The following is a 20,461-nucleotide window of genomic DNA, read 5'->3' as shown; positions in this document are numbered from 1 at the left end:
AGTTTAGACCAGAAACAAGGGCATGTTAATTTCTTCAAATCTTTGATGTGAAGCTCAAACAAAATAGTTATTCTATAGAATGACTCTTTCCTTCCCAGAGTATCATCAGTTTAACTTTTTTTCTTTTCTTTCTTATTCATTTATTCACATGTATATACATTGTTTGGGTCGTTTCTCCCCCCTCCCCCCTCTCCAATCTTCTCCCCCTTCACCCCTCAGTTCCAGGCAGGTACTGTTCTGCCTTTATCACTAGTTTTGTTGAAGAAAAGAGACAACCCTAATAAGGAAGACAAAGTGTTTTTGCTAGTTGTGATAGCTGGACCTACCTGGATAGAGGTCTGAGTGACCTTGAATCAAAGCTACTCATGATACCTTCACAACACACAGAAAAGTGGACAAAAACAAGAACACAGAGTCAGAATATGCAGGGTTTTCTTTTGTTTCATTTTTTAAAATTGAGACAGCATTTTTTTATTTAGCCCAGGCTAGCCTGAAAATATCAGTTCTCTTGCATCATGCATCAGAGTGCTGGGATTATAGATATGTGCCACCACACCGGGCTCAGTTACTGAGGATTGATGCCTAAAGTTGAGGCAACACTGGGCAAATCAATAGCATTAACTAGGTGGGGTACATTATGAACAAGACTTTAGCATATGACTGTCTGAGTCTTGATGTGGAATCTGTCACCTACTGGCTGTGAAAGAGTGGACAAGTTACTTCTTGGAAGCTGAGTGTCCTTATCTGTAAAACAGACACAATATCAAAGGTAGGGAAATATGACAATTAAATGAATAAATGAAAACACTGTGAAATAGTATCTGGCACAAGTCAACAAATGTTAACTTATTACTAAAATAGAAAATCATCACAAAAGCCACAGTACTTTCTCAAAAGCTTGCTTTATGTGATGGGCTGAATTGTTGTCCATAACTCAGGCTGACATTCTCATCCCTAGTATCTCAGAATGTGACTCTTTATAGATGGAGTCTTTATGAAGATAATTAATTTTAAATGATGTCATTAGGTAGGCATGAATCCAATGTGACTGATGGTGACAGAGACATAGAGTAAAGACAGAGAACAGAAGATGGCCATCTACAAGCCAAAGCAGAAGGAACTCAGAAGAAACCCAATCCTGTCAATGACACCCACATCTCAGACTTACAGCTTCCAGAGTTGAGAGAAAGTAAATTTCTGTTCTTTAAGCCACTGCATCTGTGGTACTTTATTGTGGCAGTCCTAGTAAAGTAATACCTCGTGATTGTGAGTTGCTTACCCTGAAAACCCAATATATAGTTATCATCCCCACCTAAGCAGAGAAGGCAGTTGTGGAAAAAAATAACACAAAGCTAAGGACACATAGAAGTGAGATATCTTGCAGTCAAAGCCTGTTGGCAACAACATCACCTCAGGGAGTGTGTCTGGAGTTTCACTTGTTTTTCTTCCTTGAGGAGGTACACTCCTCCATTTTTAATGTGTGAAAAATATATTTTATATAATTAGTTTAAAACCAAAGATAGTCTTCCAAATTACTTCTACTAAGATTCTTTGCTCTTGTAAGATGACATATACTACTAAAATGACTTTATGATTTCTGCAGTCCTGTCCTCTCTCAGCCATGAGAAATGGTGTCTTTTTAGGCCATGGGCACTCCCAGTCATGTGCAAGGTCATCCATTGGGATACAGGAAAACTAACTCCCATTTAACATACAAATTGGTCAACAGTATCAGTGTCACTTGCTCTTTCCTCAGCTTAATGTCAGAAGATGACATATCATGGGAAATGAGGTATGTGGAGAGAGTGGAAGAATTTTACACAGAGGGCTTAGTGTGGCACCTCTTGCCCACTTACTTCTGGCATGCTGACACAGAATGCAACTTAAATGGTCAGGAGAGTTATGGCTAATCTGGTTTCACTAAACCCTCATAAAATAAGCAAGAGAAACTGAGAAATGAAGTCTAGAGATGTTGGTCAGTGATAGAGCTCTTGCCAAGCATGTGCGAGGCACTGAGTTGAATCCCCACTACTAAAATGAAATAAAACAAAATATAAAGTGCAATAAATATAATATAAAGAAATGAAATGTTAAAGCTTTTCATTGTTTTTCACTTTTCTGTTTGTTATTTCATAATGTATACATAGTAGAATGAATGTGAAACTTGTCATAAATCAGTGTATTACACAAAACAGGGGAGGAAGTACAAAGCATCCTTGACAGTTGTCAGCCACACTTGTGAAGAAGCTGTTTCCCTTCCAGATTGATTAATTTGTGCAGCCTGTCAACCATAGCTAAAGGACCAAGTGATTCACTATGTATTTTCTTCAATGCAGGAGTGGCAACCAGGGTCATTGCTTCTGCTCTTTGTTCACATTTTCTCTTTGCCTCCACCCAGAATTAAGGACACCTGAGGGCTGACTGATCAGAACAGCTGTGAGGTCTTGTCTGCTTCTCTGTACCTCAGAGTCTCAGTTTCCTGATTGTAAACTTGACAGACTTGAACTCAGGTTTCTCCAAAAACACCTCAGAGCATCATGAACAAGAGGACAATATCTCCTCCAGTTCTTTGCCTCCCTTTTTCACATTTACCTCAGCCCAGAGCTCTAAAATGCTGTCTATGAGAAAAGTAATCCAAAGGTTATAAATGCATCCAAATATGAAGGCCATTTCCTGGGCAAATGGCAAAATTTAGGTGGTAGAGAATGTTATTTGCCTGCCCAACATCCATCCATCTCTCCTTTCTTAGGAACAGAAACAGAATTGTCTGAGGTTGCAATTCTCCCAGTCTCATGGCAGCTGGTGTCACAGGTAAACAGAATGCTGTGAAGGGAGGTGGGGAAGAGGGTGATGCCTTCTTCATTTTTCTTCTACCACAGTACTTGGAATGAGCTTGTTTAGGTGGGAGCTCTAGCAGATGCCTGGCCCTGAGTTAGAGAAACCTGTGCCCATGTTCAGTGCAGAAATGCAGTGCCTGCCTGGCACTATTGACCTCTGGACTTCATTTATTCAAGAAGTTTCTACCAGTTTAGAGAGATGATGAAGGGCTCTCATCCCATCATTCATGAGTCAAAGGCAAAAAGATTGGTTGATCAAAGCCAGCCTGGGTTACACAGCAAAGCCCTGTCATGAGAAAACAAGGGGTGGAGATTTGGCTTGGTGGTAGAGAACTCATGTAGTATGTGTGAAACCCTGCGTTCAATTCCCAGTATTGCAAAAAACAAACAAACAAAAAAAAACCTCTATTCTTTTTTTTGATATGGGCAGAACTTGAACTCAGAGTTTTGCACATCCAAGGCAGATGCTCTTCTGCTTGAGTCATGCCTCCAGTCCATTTTTCTCTTGTTCTTTTGACTATGTGGTCTTGCAAATTATTTGTTCAGCCTCAAACTGCAATCATCCTGGACTCAACTTTGCAAGTATCTGGGATTACAGGCTAGAGTCACCAGTGCCCAGCTACTTCTCCCTTCTTAAAGCTCCTAATTTATGCTTTTCCTCTTACATTCCCCTGCAGTTGAGCTTAACTAGTACAGAGGGTTAGTAGTAATTCAGATAGAGTCAATGATACAGATAAAATATCAGAAGCCTGGTAAAGAATGAAGGAAATTATGCTCTGATTCTACTGTTTATCTTTTTTTAACTTTATTTTTTTTGGTGATAGTGGAGCTTCACACCATTTCTCAGGGCATAAAGACCTCTCTCACTTCAGCCAGTTCTTTTTCTTTACCCCCAGTTCTTTTGCTTTTAGTTCAATTTTTCAGGATGAAGTAGCACTAACTTTGCCTAGTTTGACCTAGGACTTCAATCATCCTACCTCTAGCTCCCAAGTTTTATGCACCACCATGCTAGGCTTGTCTTTTCTTTTAAGACAGGGTCTCAACATATGGCCTAGTGTGGCCTTAAACTCATGATCCTCCTGCCTTGCCTCCCAAGTGCTGGGGCTCAGGACATGCTTTCTTAATTCTTCATTTCACTCTAGAGAAAACAGAAAAACATTGGTGCAATTCTTCAAACTCTTAAGAACAGCCTGCAGCTATCATTCCACTTACACCTTTAAAGTGGTCTCAGAGAATTTTGTACTAGTTTTTAACTTTATAATCTTGTCATTGTGGAAGTGGAGCAGGGTTGCTGTGTAATCTTTTCCAACAGATGGATCTGATAATTTAAATGCCAGAACTGGGATGTGACTCAATAGTAGAAGTCTTGCCTAGCACATGTGAGGTCCTATAATCCAAATACATTAAACAAACAAATAAAATCTAGGCTTGTCATAATCAGCCTGGGGCTAGAGAGAGATCCATTAAGATATAGACTAAAAGGATCATTATTCTCCAAAATCTGTGTCATCTCCTGACTCGTATTTATTTCCTTTCATATTCTTCCTTTGTGCCTTGCCTAGCCAATAGAGGGTTGAGTTTATGGAAAATAGCTAAAAATGTTTGGTGACTTGTTAGGCCATCTTCAACTGTATGTTTGTTTTAGGGCTGTCTAGAACTCCAATGGGTTCTAAGAGTTGGATGTCTTTGGGCTAAAACATTATCTCAGGCATTTACCTGCTGAATGTGCCTTACTATCCTCTTGACATGAAAACTAATTGAGATAATATATTTTATTCTCCTTTACCCCACCATCCTCCCATTTCAGAGATAGTATCAATGGGTATATTTTTTCCCTTTACATTCATGTGTGCACAGTATTTGCACCATATTCACCCTCCATGCCCTTTTCCTACATCCTCCCTCCTCTTACTGGTATCAATCCCCACAACAGGCAAGACCAGCTCCTCCTTTTTGTTTGCTTTGCTCTGTCCCATAGGTTCTGGTAGGTTGTGTTTTCATTCTTATTAAGTTCCAGGAATGTTTTGATTTCTTCCCTTATTTTTTCAGTGACTCACTTCATCACAGAGCAATTTGTTCTTCAGCATTGAGTCGTTTGAGTATTTTCTGCTGGTGTTTTTTTGTCAAATTCTACTTTTATTGCATTGTGATCAGACAATGTGCAGGTTATTTCAATTTTCTTATGTTTATTAAGACTTGCTTTGTAACCTAAAATGTGGTCTATTTTGGAGAAGGTTTTATGGGCTGCTGAGAAGAATGTATATTGTGCTGTTGCAGGATGGAATACTCTGTCAGGTCCATAAGATCTATGGTATCATTCAATTCTAGAGTTTCTTTGTTAATTTTTTTTGTCTCAATGTTATTTCTATTGGTGATAGAGGAGTATTGAAGTCTCTCACCACCACTGTGTTGGGTGTATTTGTGTTTTTAAGTCCAGTAGTGTATGCTTAATGAAGTCAGGTACACCAACAGTGGGCACATATTAGTTGATAACTGTTATTTCCTCCTGAAAGAAGTGACGTTCTTTGTCTCTTCTGATGAATTTAGGTTTGAAGTGCACTTTATCTGATACAACTATTGTTTCTCCTGCCTGTTTTCAGGGGTCATTAGCTTGGTGAATCTTCTTCCACCCTTTCACTCAAGGAAATGTTTGTTTGTGTCTGCAAGGTAGGCTTCTTGTAAACAACAGATTGTTAAGTCTTCCTTTTTAATCCAGTTTGACAATTGGTGTCTTTTGATGGGGGAATTGGGTCCATTAACATTTAGTATTGATATTGTGAAATATGTTGCACTTCCTGCCATTTAGTTGTTTTTCTTGTATAGGAGTTTGTGTGTGTGTAACTAATTCTATGCTACTTTTTGCTTACTTATCTGTTGTTTTCTTGAGGTTTACCATTTCCCAACATTTTGTGGCTTTGTTTGTTTTCATCTTCTGTGTGTAGGATTCCTGTCAGGATCTTCTGCAGTGGTGTTTTAGTGGCTATATATTGTTTTATTTTCTATTTGTTATGGAAGGTTTTATTTGTCCTTCAATTTTCAGTGATAGCTTTCCTGGGTAATGTATCCTAGAGCTAAAGTTGACTTCAGTCAACATCATCTATTGGCATGTATTGAAGAAGTAGCCTGTCACACACTGCCTCACTTGCAATTTTTAAATTTCTACCTTTAACAAGAAGAAGCAGTGCTTACACAAAGAACAGCACAGAAGAGGTTAGCCCTATGTTCTCCCAGAGAGAAATGTCTGCAACCACATAGTGAGGTAGTGCCTTTTTGTCTTCTTTTTTGTTAATTGAGACAGAGTCACTTGCTATGAGTTCAAGTCCTCATAGTTCTCTTGCCTCAGCATCCCAAGTGCTAAGATTATAGACATGTGTCAACACTTATGTGAGCTCTAAGAAACATGTTTTTGTGCTTTTTTGGACACAAGCCATAAGGCTGTTATTATGGTACAATCTCAGACATCATTTGGATACAAATTTTGAATTAAGAAACACATTTCTAATTAAACACTAGGATAATTCAAATGGCTAGTGCTATTTCATCTCAATTACCTATTATTCTAATAATATTAAATTATGTATTTCTCATTTACATATATGTGAAATTTTTATTTAACAAAAGTCAGAGGTGGGGATGCAGTTCACTGGTAGAAAATCTGCCTAGAATATGTGAGACTCTATGTTTGAGATCATGATTTCAATCCCTATTACCAAATTAAAAATATTAAAATTGTATAACTCCTTCATTATCTTAAACTTACATTGGCTGATTACTTAAGAATAGGTAGAAAGTTGTCAGGTGGTTTTTCAGACAGAAGCATACTACTTAGATCCCAGGCCATAATTTCTTAAAATATTACCTGGCACATCAAGTTTAGTGGCATTGCAATATTCTTGAGTGGTAGGCAGTAGTCACCTTCATCTCTACATACCACATTTTTTTCAAATCTTATGTCTGAAATGTGTTCTCATTGTTCAGAACACAGTATGATCTGTCTCCTTATGTTGACAAACTGATAATGTTTAGATTATTGTAAAACAAAAGTATTACAAGATACCTAGAGGAATGCCAAATGGACTTTCACAATGAAGTCAATAGATAAATTCACATATATGTTAACTCATGATCAATAGAACATGTTATGTCTATGAGTTTGACCATTCTACATACCAGAGCACTTTTGAAAGAGGTGAAAATTGGTTGGAAAGCTTGCTTTGGCTTTATCTAGAGGGTGGTATATCTAGCTTATATCATAATTCTCATCCTATTAATCCTATGATATTGCCTTACCAATGAAAATCAACTCAGTATTCCATTATCTATTGCTAGAGAACAGAAGAAGGGAGAATTGGTTATATGTTCTACTAATTTACACACTTTTATCTATCACCATCAAAATAAGGACTGTCATATGGATTAAGGAAAGTGTACTATTGTATATTTAACTTCTCACCTAACTTCACAATGAAAGTTTAAAACACAAAAGACTAAAGAAAGACAATTATTTTTTCATCTTTTATGTTGATTCCAGCAAATTACACAGATGTCAGGATCTTCCAGATTCTCCTTCACTGCAAGTTATGAATTTTCTAAACCTTTAAAGGTGTCCGCTTTCCTAGGCTGCTCTGTCTAGAGACACAGTAGTTCATTATTCTTGTCCCAATGGAAGCAACTGAGAGCTTTATAAGTACATCTTTATGTTTCCAAACTCCACACCTTTCCTAACATTTATGGTCCTCAACTATTGTCACTGAGAAATGTTTCAAGGCCCCAACCAATTCCTATTGTCCTCACTCAAGTCCCTTATTTGTGCTGGAGCACAGTACAACAATCCCTCAGTTATCTACACATATAATCATGACCTGTTTTGACCTGAACTATGAGTTTCTGAACTCAGCTTTTGAGGTATTTATGCTGCAGCTGCTACTTAGTTCAGTAGTATGCACTTTCTGTGTATGAAAAGAGCCACACTGGATGGGTTTTGGGGATAACTATTCCTCATGTCATTATTCACTTTTGCTTCCTTCAGTAACTCTTTTATTGCTATTCACATAAAGAACAGCAAAGCACTGTGTGTGCCAACCCTTTCCTCAGAGTAGATTAAAAATGTTAATGTGCACTATAAGTCAAAACCACAGCAATGAGATTTTTTGATCACTTATTAATTGCTTTGCCTCCCAACAGAGACACTCTCTACATATATGAAAATACTTTGCTGAAACCAACTACCTTGGCAGCATGTCCTCCCCATTCCCTTTGTCCAGCACCTCTACAAGAAGACCTTGCATTTGACATTCCAAGTAACACCTCTTGCCTCTTTATAAGTCTCAGAACCAAGCTCAATCTCCTGAGACCTCTGAGTTGCCATTAGCTCTTCTTGGTGGACATATATCCTTTTTGTAATCTTCTCACCTGGCTATCATCTCCATCAATTATCTTTAGGGGCTTTAATAAGAGAAAAAACAGTTTTAAAAGTGTGGAACACAAGGGACAAAGTCCTTAGCATCAACACAAAACCCTTGTAGCTTTAAAATTAAATAGGAAGAGCCTTTGATATCTTTGTGAGGATAAACAGATGATGCTTGTGTCTGATAATTCAGGTGAGACACCAATATCCCTACTCTTCTCCCACTGCAAAGAGACCAGTACTGCTCAATGTGCCTTCATATTCTTCATTACCTTAGATTTTGCTAATATTTGGTCATCTGGACAACCCATGAATTCCCAACTACCCTAAAGACAATTTGTGGATTTCTGAAGGTAGTCTACAGACTCCTCCACTACCACCATTGAAAAGGAAAAGGAAACAAATAAACAACAAAAAAACTTTTTTCCTATTAAGTAAATCACTGCCTCAAGATTGAAAGCAGTAGTTTTAGAAAGTAAATAGATTAATTTCTCAATGCCTTAAGGCTAAAACAATGTGAAAACAAGCATCTCAACTTGGCATGATACTCATGCTTATAATCTCAGCATTTAGGAACCTGACACAAGAAGATCATGAGCTCAAGTCCAGAGTGAGCCACACAGAGAAAACTTTTCTCAAAAACCCAAAAAACACTTGGAAGTATGGAAGTGTGTCTACAGTAGAGGAGTTAATATAGTAACCTTAAAAGGGCAGATGTCAATATGGGTAGGTGACTGGGACATAGTGAAGAGATCTGGTAGAGATGAATCAATTCAGGTTGTAATACATATGTGCATAGAAACAATGCTAGCTGTATAGCTATCCTTATCTCAAACTAGCAAAACCTGTATGTCTTTTTATTATTGCTTATGTCTTCTCTTCAACAAAATTGGATAAAAGGGCAGAACAAGTTTTGCCTGGAAGCAAGGGAGGTCGTGGGAAGGGGGGGATGGTCAGGGTGGAGAAATGGCCCAAACAATGTATTCACAAATAGATTAAAAAAAAAGTAAACAAGGATCCAACTTATTTAACCTTTATTTCCCTTCTGTTCTTCCCTCAATTGCCACACTAGCGAAACTCCATTATCATATTTATATTATGGAAATTCAACATTCTGAATATACTCAAACTCTAGACTTTCATCACTGATTCCATGTATGGCAGTATAATACAGAGTTACAAATGATTTTACTTAAAAAAATCCAGATGAAGTATCAATAAGATAAACTCCTAACAAGAAGCTCCTGCTGGCAATGTATTACTATTTTTTGTCCTTATTCTTAAATTATAGCCAGTCACCCAAAGACTGGCAAAAATTAAAATGGCAACATCAAGTGCTGGTGAGGATGAAGGAAAGCCTGGACTTTCACACAGTTCTGGCATAGTATGTAAATTGGTACACTCATTTTAATACTTGTTGGCAGCCAGGTGTTATGATGCAGACCTATAATCTCAGCTATTCTGAAGGTGGAAGGAGGAGGATTTAATGTTCCATGCCAGCCAGGGCAAAGTAAATGAGATCTTATCCAAAAACAAAATAAACACTTGAAGCCAGTGGTTCATACCTATGGTTCTAGGTACTCAGGAGACAGAAATTGGAAGAATTGTGGCTAGATGCCATCCCAGGCAAATAAGTTAGCAAGACCCCATCTCAATCAATACTTGGGTATGGTGTATATTTCCATCATTCCAGGTATGCAGGAAGCTGAGTTAAGAAGGATCAAGATTCCAGGCCAGCCTGGGCAAAAAGTCTGTGAGACACACTCTCAACAGAAAAAACCTAGTGTGGTGACTCATGCCTGTCATCTAAGCTGCTGTGGAAGTCATAAATAAGAGGAAGAGGATCATGGTCCGGGTCAGCCGGGGCAAAAAGCCAGACTCTACTTAAAAAAAAAAAAAAAAAAAAACTAAAAGAGTTATAGGTGTGACTACACAGAAGGTAGCATGCCTGCCTAGCAAGTGCAAACCTGAGTTCAAACACCAATACCACAAAAGAAGTACTGGGAGCATAGCACACACACAATAACAACAACAAAATCCTGAAGGCAGCATCTTCAATGACCGCACTCAACAGTTCCACTTCTCTGTATGTAACTGAAAGAAATGCACACATATATTCACCAAGGACACATAAGAGTGGTGAGGAGATCACAGCTCACACGGCATGGAAGTTCAGACAGCCTAGATTTCCATCAACAGAATGGGTCAGGACTATATTCCTACAAAAGATAACACAGCAATGAAAATGAACAAATCACACATGGTATGGCCCAAGTTCAAGACATTACATTGCAGTACATCAATTGAATGAATAAAACACATAATATGATTCACGTGGTGAAATTTTAGAAAAGGCAAATCTGTAAGAGAAACTAATTCTCAAAAAACTAATTCCGGAATTGGAAAAGGAATCAACTGTAAAAGGATACAGGAAACTTCTAGGTGATGGAAAGGTCTTAGAACTTGATGACAAATATACAACAGCATGTAATGGAAACTCACCTTGCAAAATGAATCAGTTTTATTGTGTGTACTCTATACCTCAAATCTGAATTTTTTAAAAAATTGGTAAATGAAACAAATTTTAAAAATTACAGATGAATAGGGTGAAAAAACACAGTGGGATGAGCAAAAGAAGCCAGAAAAGCAGGTATGTATCATTGTGATTCCTTTGATATAAAGTTCAAAACCAGGCAAAATTAAACTGTGGTTTTAGAAGTCAGGCTACAGTTCTCCTTTGCCCCAGGGAGTAATGACTAGGAGATTTCACAGGAAGGCTTTTGGGGTGTTAACACAGGCATACTGACTGTGCACACTTCTACATATATGTAATTTTTCAACTGTAAGACATTTACTTTAACAAAAAAAAAATTATTGTTTATCCTAAATACACTTTTGACTTGTATTTTGTCTTAAATTTTTTTAGTTGGAAAATTGTAACTATTAATCTACTTATATAACATTTTAAAAACAGACACTTTTCTCCTTTTTCTTAGGTACAGTATGATAATGAAGACAGCTTCTACACCAGAGAAACTGGAGACTGGATGTGCTCTGTCATCCTCCATCTAAGAGGCCTGGATCAAGTGTCTTTTTCCACAAATGATGGGTGAGAGACTCTCACTGGCCCTTTCTGTCTCAGAGCATTCAGAAAATCTGTCAGTCACCAGTCTGGATCTCCTTACTTTCTCCAAACACCTTGAAACATTCTCAAAAAACTTAATATATTTATGTTCAAACATTTATCTAGCCATGAAATCCCAGGTTAAATGTTGCCTCTCCTAGAAGAAAAGAATTTGCACAAATACTAGTTACTTTCACTAGATGGCCAGTATCAATACTCAGATAATCTAGTGTTTAAAAGAGACAGTAGCCAGGCATGGTTGTGCACATCTGTAATCCCAGCATTCTGGAGGCAGGAGGATTGAAAGTTGTAGGATACCTGGGCTGCATAGTGAGACGCTGTCTCAAGAAATCAAAACCAAACATCTTTCACTGTACTTGATTTTAGAAATTTTAACAAGTATTTCAGGCATTTAATACAGTTGAAGTACTTTCCTATGCAAGCATTCCTTTTGTACTTCACTATGATAATGAAAAGATGCACAAGTCAAAATATTGGTATTAACATTTCATTAAAAATTGTGTTTTCCTCACAGTCTGACTGGCCCATTCCTCCAAGCCAATTTCTCCATGACAGCCAAGTTCCCATGAAAAGAAAATCCATCAGGCCAATGATAACTCCTCCCAATCAAAGTGTTTCCACCCCTCTCAGGAAATAGTGGAGCAACCTTCAAGGGAAAGACCATCTAAAACCTCTCCTGGTTTGTCTCTTCATCCTCTACCTATCACTCATCAAAGCTACAGCCAAGTGAACTTCTGAGCATTTTCCTGCCTAACTAGTGTGGCTCCTGTGTCCTGATCCCTCCTGCTATCACACTCTCCACTCCTTCCATTTGCCACAACCTCCCCTGGAGAGCTGTGAGCATGTCTTTCACTATCACCACATCTTTACCTTCTTCATTTTGCCAGACTTTAGTTGTTCAATAAATGTAAAAGGAATGGCTTTGAATTCCTGACAAAGACTCCCTATGCTATTAATTTCCAGATGCTACCAGGATTTCTGAGCTCTGAGAACAGGGCCACCTAACTCAATAACAAACCCACAAGGTAAAGTGATCACTACCTGTATATATCCATGCAATGGCACATTATTTGACAACATTCCCCTCCTACCACTTAACTTCTACACAAACAGAGAATTGTGTGTGCTTTCTTGTCAAACCCCTAAAACAGGAAGTGTTATAATAATAGAGTAAGCATTGATATTTACTTTAATTATTATTTCAATGAGGAGCAAATTCTAGCCAAAGAATTTTTAAAATACTCAATTTTCTAAAAACAATTAAATCTTAGTAAACTAGAAATCTCTGATTTTTCTATATAAGATTAAAAATTAGCTCACAATACTAGCATAGTACTTAGAATACTTGACCCTTTTTCAATTAAGAAACTCATTTCAGTGAAGAAGCTATTGATGATGCACATAGTTACAGGATATGGAAGAAGGCTAAAACCACCGGCACAAGATCCATATCAGCAGGGGGGTGAGAGGGGCTGTGGAACTGAGGCATGCCTTATGCGGAGACTTAAAACTCATCATGCCTACCATCCAGGGTCAGAGAGTGGCAGGTTTTGTGTGTCTACTGCTATTCTAAGCAGGGCTCTCTGCAGATCTTCCATCACTCTGTCAGTGTCAGCTCCTACCAGGGGAGTCCTGTCACCTGCATGGCCTGAGGATCCAGAAGAGGTCAAAGTCAACACTTTCAGGTCCCAATTTTGAGGATGTCAGGTTTCTAAACCAGGCCATGACCAATTCCTTACACATCTGCCTTGGCTGAGCATTGAGATGCCTCTAGATCCCTGAGAGTCCAACAGAGAGGCTCACAGCACGCTGCTCAGACATCTCCCTCCATCTTCTGCAGGAGGCAGGGGCCCTTTGTGCATTGCTACATGATCCACCATGGCTTTCTAAACTTGGCCTCTATTGAATTTATCAGCCTTCTCTCTCCTTGCTTTTCTTCAGGGTACAAGTACTACTTAGCAATATCCACCCCAGTATGTTCTTTATGAGCATATTCCTCCCATAATTCTTCAAGTAAAAAGTGTTACAACAAACCCCTCCACTAGGATATTTTCCCAATTCACCCCGGTGAAATCATTCATGTTATACCACCAAATTGTCCAAGGATTGACTACTTATGCCATGTACTACACAAGGCAACACATCCTCCCGTCTGCCAGTCATGTCCACATAGATCACCTGCCTCCTCTGCTAGTGCCACCCACTGTATTCCACTGATTTAGTCTCTTTGAAGTAATAAATAGAACAGATTAAACACATAAGCAGTTCATTAGCAAAAGTGTCTCTGGAAAAACGTTGAAGGAGCTGGGGAGAATAGGGGAGTGATTGGGTCCAATTCAGGTCTGACGTGAAGTGAAGGAGAGAGGAGGAAAGGATGGCTGAGGGGAAGCTTCTTGGATTGCAGGAAGTCCTAAAGAAAGTGTAAAAAGGCCACTGGGGAGTCCCTCAGCCAGGTACCCATGAGAAAATTCCAGAGTCTCTAAGCAAGTAATCCCTAAGAAACCCTGTCACACTCAGCCAGAGTTTGAAGGAGCTCATGGGAAACAGCTTGTCAGAAACACAGCAATAGATTTCACAGTGCAGTTCCTGTTCTCATCACTTATATTGTATTCAGAGATGTGAAAGCTACAATCTCAGAAACTGATCCTTTCTCTAGTAGATATTCATACAATTGTTACCATTTTTTAGTGCTTGTTGGCACTTAGAGTGTAAGTGTCAACATAGACTTCTTAGTGGAAAGGTTTTGGGGTTGGGGATTTAGCTCAATGGAAGAGCACTTGCCTGGCAAGTGTAAGGCCCTGAGTTCAGTCCCCAGCACTGAAAAAAAAAAAAAAAAAACGGAAAAATAGAAAAGAAAAGCAAAAAAAAGATAAAAGACAAAAACAAAAAAGCAAGGCAACTTACTGGAAGGGTTTTAAATTGTGTGTTCACATTCTTTATTGTACAAGGAGTTATTCAGATTTCCTATTTAAAAGCAGTTTGTAAATTTTATTTAGATTATTATATGTTTTAATAGATAAATATTCTAACATTCCCTTATTATTATACATGTAGGACATTTGTGCTATACCTCACATCATTCTTGATTTTGGATACTTTTGTTTTCATTATTCTTGGTAGGTATATATTGACTTAATGAATAATATCAAGTAGCCAACTTTTTGCTTTTTAAATTTTCTCAATTATCTTCCTGAATTTCATTTTACTAATTTCTATTATACTTTTATTATTTTACTGTGACATTCATATATTGATTCTTATAAACATATATTTATATAGTACATACAATAGAGAATATAAAAAAACTTACAAATATATATGATTAACTAATTTTCTGCTGAGTCTATAGGTAGCTTTGGCCTTTATATAACATTTTGTGCAAAATTATATCATTCTTGCTTAAATATCCAAAGAAATATGAAATATTCCAACTGACAAGTCACAGCCATTGCCTTTCACTCAATATTTAAAGCAAAACCAATTCAACTCCTATTCTGAAAATCCAGTTACTCCTGAATATCAGATCCTCACCCCTAGGTTTTAGCAATGGTGCATCAGAAATAGAATATATGTAACTCTTACACCTGAACTTTTATCCTAGCAATTCCCTGGGCAGTCATTGAGTTGAATATAAAACAAACTAACACACACACACACACACACTCATATTTCTCTCCCCTCAGCTTTCAAAGACAATACACATCCCATCAATCTGTGGCATCTGAAAGTATAATCAATGCCTTGCAGTTGCAAAGGTGGTGTAAAGATGTAATACGTAACAGAAGCAGAGTGAGTGGATCCATAGGCATGCCTTCCTAATAGGTTTAAGCCATGGCAATTTTCTTAGTGTATATTCTGATATCCATGGAAATTTTCATGCATCTTTATGACTGTGGAGTGGTCTAGAGGAATCAATTTTATTAACATCAGCATTAGTTGTTCTGTAGCCACTATGTAGCATAGAAAGGCATAATCAGTCCTGGGGCTGTTCATTCTTCGAAAAAACAGCAGCTTCAAACTTGTCAATGATATTAGCCACAATAATACCAAAATAGCACAGTCACCTTGAGATGTGTTTATAATCGAATTCTGATAATGCCTCCGTGTACTGGGGCTTCAGTGATAATTATGAAGTAATTTTTCATCTAAAATTTTCATCAGAAGACAGCAGTGGTGACAATAAGACTATGCTCAGCACTGTTTACACAAGACCTAAGCATACTTGAAGGAGTCCTTACACATCCCCTCATTATCGGCATTTTGCCAATTACAACATAATTGTAAATGAGGTGGCAAGCAAAGGTTGCCCTAGATGTTGACCGAGTGTGAAGAATGTGGGCTCTACCCTCACTTCAGTCTACCTATGTCACCACTTCATACCTCAAATTTCTTTTCTCATACTCTCAGTTTTCCATGTTACAATTTCCCAGCCTTGTAACTGGGAATGCTATTGATTTTTGCTTTAAGTAACCAGGCATCTTTTAAGGAAATCTAAAAAACAGAAACCCACCTAAATAAAAATTTTATTATTTCCAACAATCTTTTGTCTTCCTGTAATTTTTTTTCCTTCAATCCTAAGAATAGCTTTTAGTATTCTTGTGATGTAAGTCCATTGAAAAGATGGCTCCAATTTTGCTTACCAGAAAATATATTTAACATTCACATTTGAAGCCATTTTAATTGGATATAGAACTTAAAATTGGTGGGGCCGCCGTCGCCATCAGGGCTCCGGGGAGCGTGGGGCCAGGCTGCCGCCGCTGCTCCCCTTGGCTCAGTCTCCTGGGCAGCGCCAGGGCGAGCGGCCGCGGCGGCCGGGGAGCGGGAGCTGACAGTTGTGCAGGGGCGCGCCCGCGCCTCCGCAGCGGCATGGGCTCCTCTCCCGGCCCTCAGCCGGCACCAGCCGCGGGAACCCCCAGGCCTCCTCGCGGCCAAGCCTGAGGGACCCCCGGGTTCTCCGGCGCCCCCTCCGTCCGCCCTATTTTTTTTTTCCTTGCTTTCGCCGGTGGCCGCCACCCCTGGTGCTCTCCGTTATGGCAACGGAGCCCCCATCCCCCTCCGGGTGGAGGCGCCCGGTCCGCAAGAAACGCGGATCCCGCCGGCGAGCGATGCTGCCCCCGAGGGCGCCCCGCAGCCGGCGGGTGGCAGGCTGCGTTTGCTCAATGGCTGCGTGCCCCTGTCGCATCAGGTGGCCGGGCACAGGTAAGGGAAGGACAAAGTGGGTATACTGCAACATCCAGATGGCACAGTTTTGAAACAGCTACAGCCACCTCCAAAGGGCCCAAGAGAGCTGGAATTTTATAATATGGTTTATGCTGCTGATTGTAGCGATGGTGTTTTTCTAGAGCTACGAAAATATTTGCCAAAATATCATGGCGTCTGGTCACCTCCTATTGCACCAAATGACTTATACTTAAAAGTGGAAGATGTGACTCATAAATTTAATAAGCCCTGTATAATGGATGTAAAGATAGGGCGAAAAAGCTATGATCCTTTTGCCTCATCTGAGAAAATTCAGCAGCAGGTCAGGAAGTACCCATTGATGGAAGAGATTGGGTTCTTGGTGCTTGGCATGAGGGTTTATCATGCTCATTCTGATAGCTATGAGACACAAAACCAGCACTATGGAAGAAGCTTAACAAAAGAAACTATCAAGGATGGAGTCTACAGGTTTTGTCACAATGGGTTCTGCCTAAGAAAAGATGCTGTTGCTGCCAGCCTTCAGAAGATTGAGAAAATTCTGCAGTGGTTTGAAAACCAGAAGCAGGTTAACTTTTAAGCAAGTTCGTTACTGTTTGTTTATGAAAGTTCATCTCAGCCAGCTACTACAAAATCAAATGACAGAACTTTGACAGAAAAGCTTTTGTCCAAAGGACAACTGTCAGACACAAACGTCCTGGAGTACAATAACAGCTTTCATTTGTTAAGTGCCCCAGCAAATGGAAAAATAGAGTCTTCAGTAGGCAAAAGTTTGACCAAGATGTGTGCTTGGCACAGAAAAATGTATTCAAAAAAGCATCACAGTCAGACTTTATTGAAAGTTGAAAATATGGAGCAAGACAATAGGTGGAAAAGTATGTCACAGGAGCACTTAAACAAAAATGTACTTTCCCGACTGGAAAAAGTCTTTTACCATCTTCCCAGAAGCTGCCAAGAGATTACAGAAGTAGAAATAGGAATGATAGATTTTGCTCATGTATTCCTTAGCGACACAATAGATGAGGGATATGTTTATGGTCAAAAGCATTTAATTACTGTACTTCGAAGTATTTTAGACAACTGAATCTTTTGCTGCAATCTTCTGAGGATGGACCAATTAGAGTGAAGAACAATCATTAACTCTGCACCTGTAGTGCTATGTAAAAAATTTGTATTGTGAGTTGACATCTTATTTGTCTTTATACTTTTGGTAGAAAGGTTAACTTTTTTATAATCTTACTCAGGAATACTAATTTGTTCATTAGAAACAGAAATGTTAAGTAGGAAATGTGGTGGTAAGGTACATGGCTCAAGAAAATGCAAAATATGAATCATTCAGTCATTAAGAGTTCATTTAGTTCTCAGTAGCCAATTTATCAAGAAATCTGTCAACCCAACCTTGACAGTGAGCCATATCTAAATTATTACGTTATCAGAACACCTTCAAATGTCTAGAAAGCACAGGTTGACATCCTTAGTGCTATGTGTGAACTTACTAAAACTGGAGAAAATTCTACTTCAGAAGTGAGTACTGTTTAGGCTTTGTATTAAAAGTTCAGGCCAGCATATCAAAAGGTGCTTCTTAGTGAAATGATTTAGAATTGTTGCATTCCAAAAGCAGGTTTCCCCTTTAATTTCCATTTATCTATACATTTCAAAATCTTATACTTCCTGAAAAACATAATTAAAATGGACAAGAACAATAACAACAAAAATCTTGAAGTTAAGGGCACTAATTCTTATCAGTGTCAGGAGAAGAAATTATTTGCAAGGATCAAAGTATTTTTCTTTTAAAATCTTTCATTTATGGTAAAATTGGAATCTATACTTATCATATTGGGAAAAGTGTCATAAATTGTGTAATAACTTTTTTCTCCAACAGACTTCAAAATGGCAAATGGCTAAAGCTTTGTTTCATTTCTCTTTTAAATAATGTTTGAGGTTTTCCTTTTAAAATTTGCTTCTGTCTTCAGTTAAGCAGAAGTATAAATGTATGTTGCTAAAAATAGCATTTCTCAGAATTTACTTAAGCTGTGAAAGATGACATATAGCCATGTGTTACCAGAAGCACTACGCATAAATTAGTGCATAATATAGGGTTTGGTGCAGACCTAAATCCATGCTACTGTTTCGCCCTTATTCAAAATAGTTTTATATTCAACACAGAAAGCATAATTTAGTTTTTATGCAGGGCAGAGGTAATGCTATTTTTCCTGGAAAAATTAGGTTTATAATTATTATCTTTGTTTCATACCTGCCATTTGACAATTATTTTCAAAACAACTAGTTGTCAATGATCATATTTAAAAATTTGAAATTAAATTTGCAGATGCATTTGATGCTATTACTGTCATTACTCTCACTTTCGCTAATAATACATCTTAGTAGTTATTCCATATTTCTGGAAAATATTTTAAGACTTTTTTCTCCTCTTTTTCTCTTAAATTGCAAATTAAACTTTTGATTCCAAGTGCCATTTTTTTGTGATGTGGAGAAAATTTTAAGTTTATCTTACTTTCCAGCCCTTCTCTGAAGGTACTTTGCAAATATGAGTCCAAACAAAAGCACCAAATAAATGCTCTGTGAAAGCTGTGCTTAATAAAGCTATTAAACTGGAATAACTCTAAAAAAAGTTCATGTATACTTTAGAAATTTTTTTTATTTGGAAGCAGTGTAACATATTTTCTATAGAGACTTCAGGTTTATCTCTACTGCCCAAGAGGGTTTTGACTGTAGGGTTTTTGTTCTTTGCTTTGTGGGAATAAATTTCAAGTAATAATTAATATAAAGTTTAAATTTTACTTTTTTTCTTATAATATGGGCTTTTGTTGTTGTTGGTACTTGAATAGTGGTCCAATAAATCTGAAGCTTCTATAATAAACACCATGTTGAATCTTAAGATGATATACATATGGGATGGTATTAGCCTATGTACAGTGAATTTAATAAACTTAAAAGTATTATCAGATTCTTTGCACATTTTATCTAAATGAAGTCTGAATCAGCTATACCAGATTTTTTTGATCTTTATCTATTTGGAAATACAGTTGTGTAAAATCAGTGTCTTAGCTTTTTGAAAGATCATGTTTTGTTTTAAAAAAACGAGAAGTGCTCTTATCTTTTGTTTTTCAGGGAAGAGATTAACATTTAATTCTTTTTGTTTACATTTTTTATCACTGTTATCTGATATCCATTTTATGTTACTTTATAAGTAAGCTGATATGTAACAGTAATTATCTGTTTATATAGTCTACTTATGACTATTTTATTATTTAGTCCTGTCTTTTAAGATTATGCTGAAATCTGCCACTGAAGGGATGAATGATCAGTATTTACAAGGATATTTGAATGTGTAAATGTTGAAGAAATAAGAAAATAAGGATATAATTTAGAATAATAGGCTTATTAGTTTTTCAGCCCTAGGAAACATGATTTTAGTGTATTTCTTATGGAATATACTCATAAAAAGGACTTCTAAGATATTGTGGATGTGAATACATTTCTAAAATAAAATTTAAATTGTAAAATAGTTTTATAATAAAGTATTTACAATAATTTAAAAAAAAGAACGTAAAATTTTTATTTTTTGGTATTCTAAGGAATTTATTCCATTGCTTGACCTCTCTATAGCCTCTGTTAAGAAATCAGTTGAAGCTACTCAGCTACTCAAAGGAGGATGCAGGGAAATTCTTCTTTGCTTCTTTCATTCTTACATCCTAGCTTTATTTCCTTCTTCTGTCTCCTCTCTCTTTCTTCCTCCCTCTTTCTTTTTTTTATTTTGTTTTTGATTTTATATTTTTGCTTAGGTTTATTGAGACTTCTGAACCTCTAAGTCAATTTGTTTTGTTTTTTGAAAAAAATTTAAGAAATTTCCCT

The 20,461-nt window shown here is 37.6% G+C and overlaps 1 pseudogene; it reads left to right on the top strand.

Moving 5' to 3' along the window:
• Window positions 1-18,475, top strand: part of LOC109676135 (inositol polyphosphate multikinase pseudogene) — a 51,766-nt pseudogene extending 33,291 nt beyond the window's left edge.
• The last annotated feature ends 1,986 nt before the right edge of the window (window positions 18,476-20,461 follow it).

The sequence above is a fragment of the Castor canadensis genome, chromosome 3 (assembly GCF_047511655.1).
Source record: "Castor canadensis chromosome 3, mCasCan1.hap1v2, whole genome shotgun sequence".
Classification (NCBI taxonomy): Eukaryota; Metazoa; Chordata; class Mammalia; order Rodentia; family Castoridae; genus Castor; species Castor canadensis.
The sequence above is the reverse complement of the archived record's forward strand: the minus strand, read 5'-3'. Positions and strand labels throughout refer to the sequence as shown.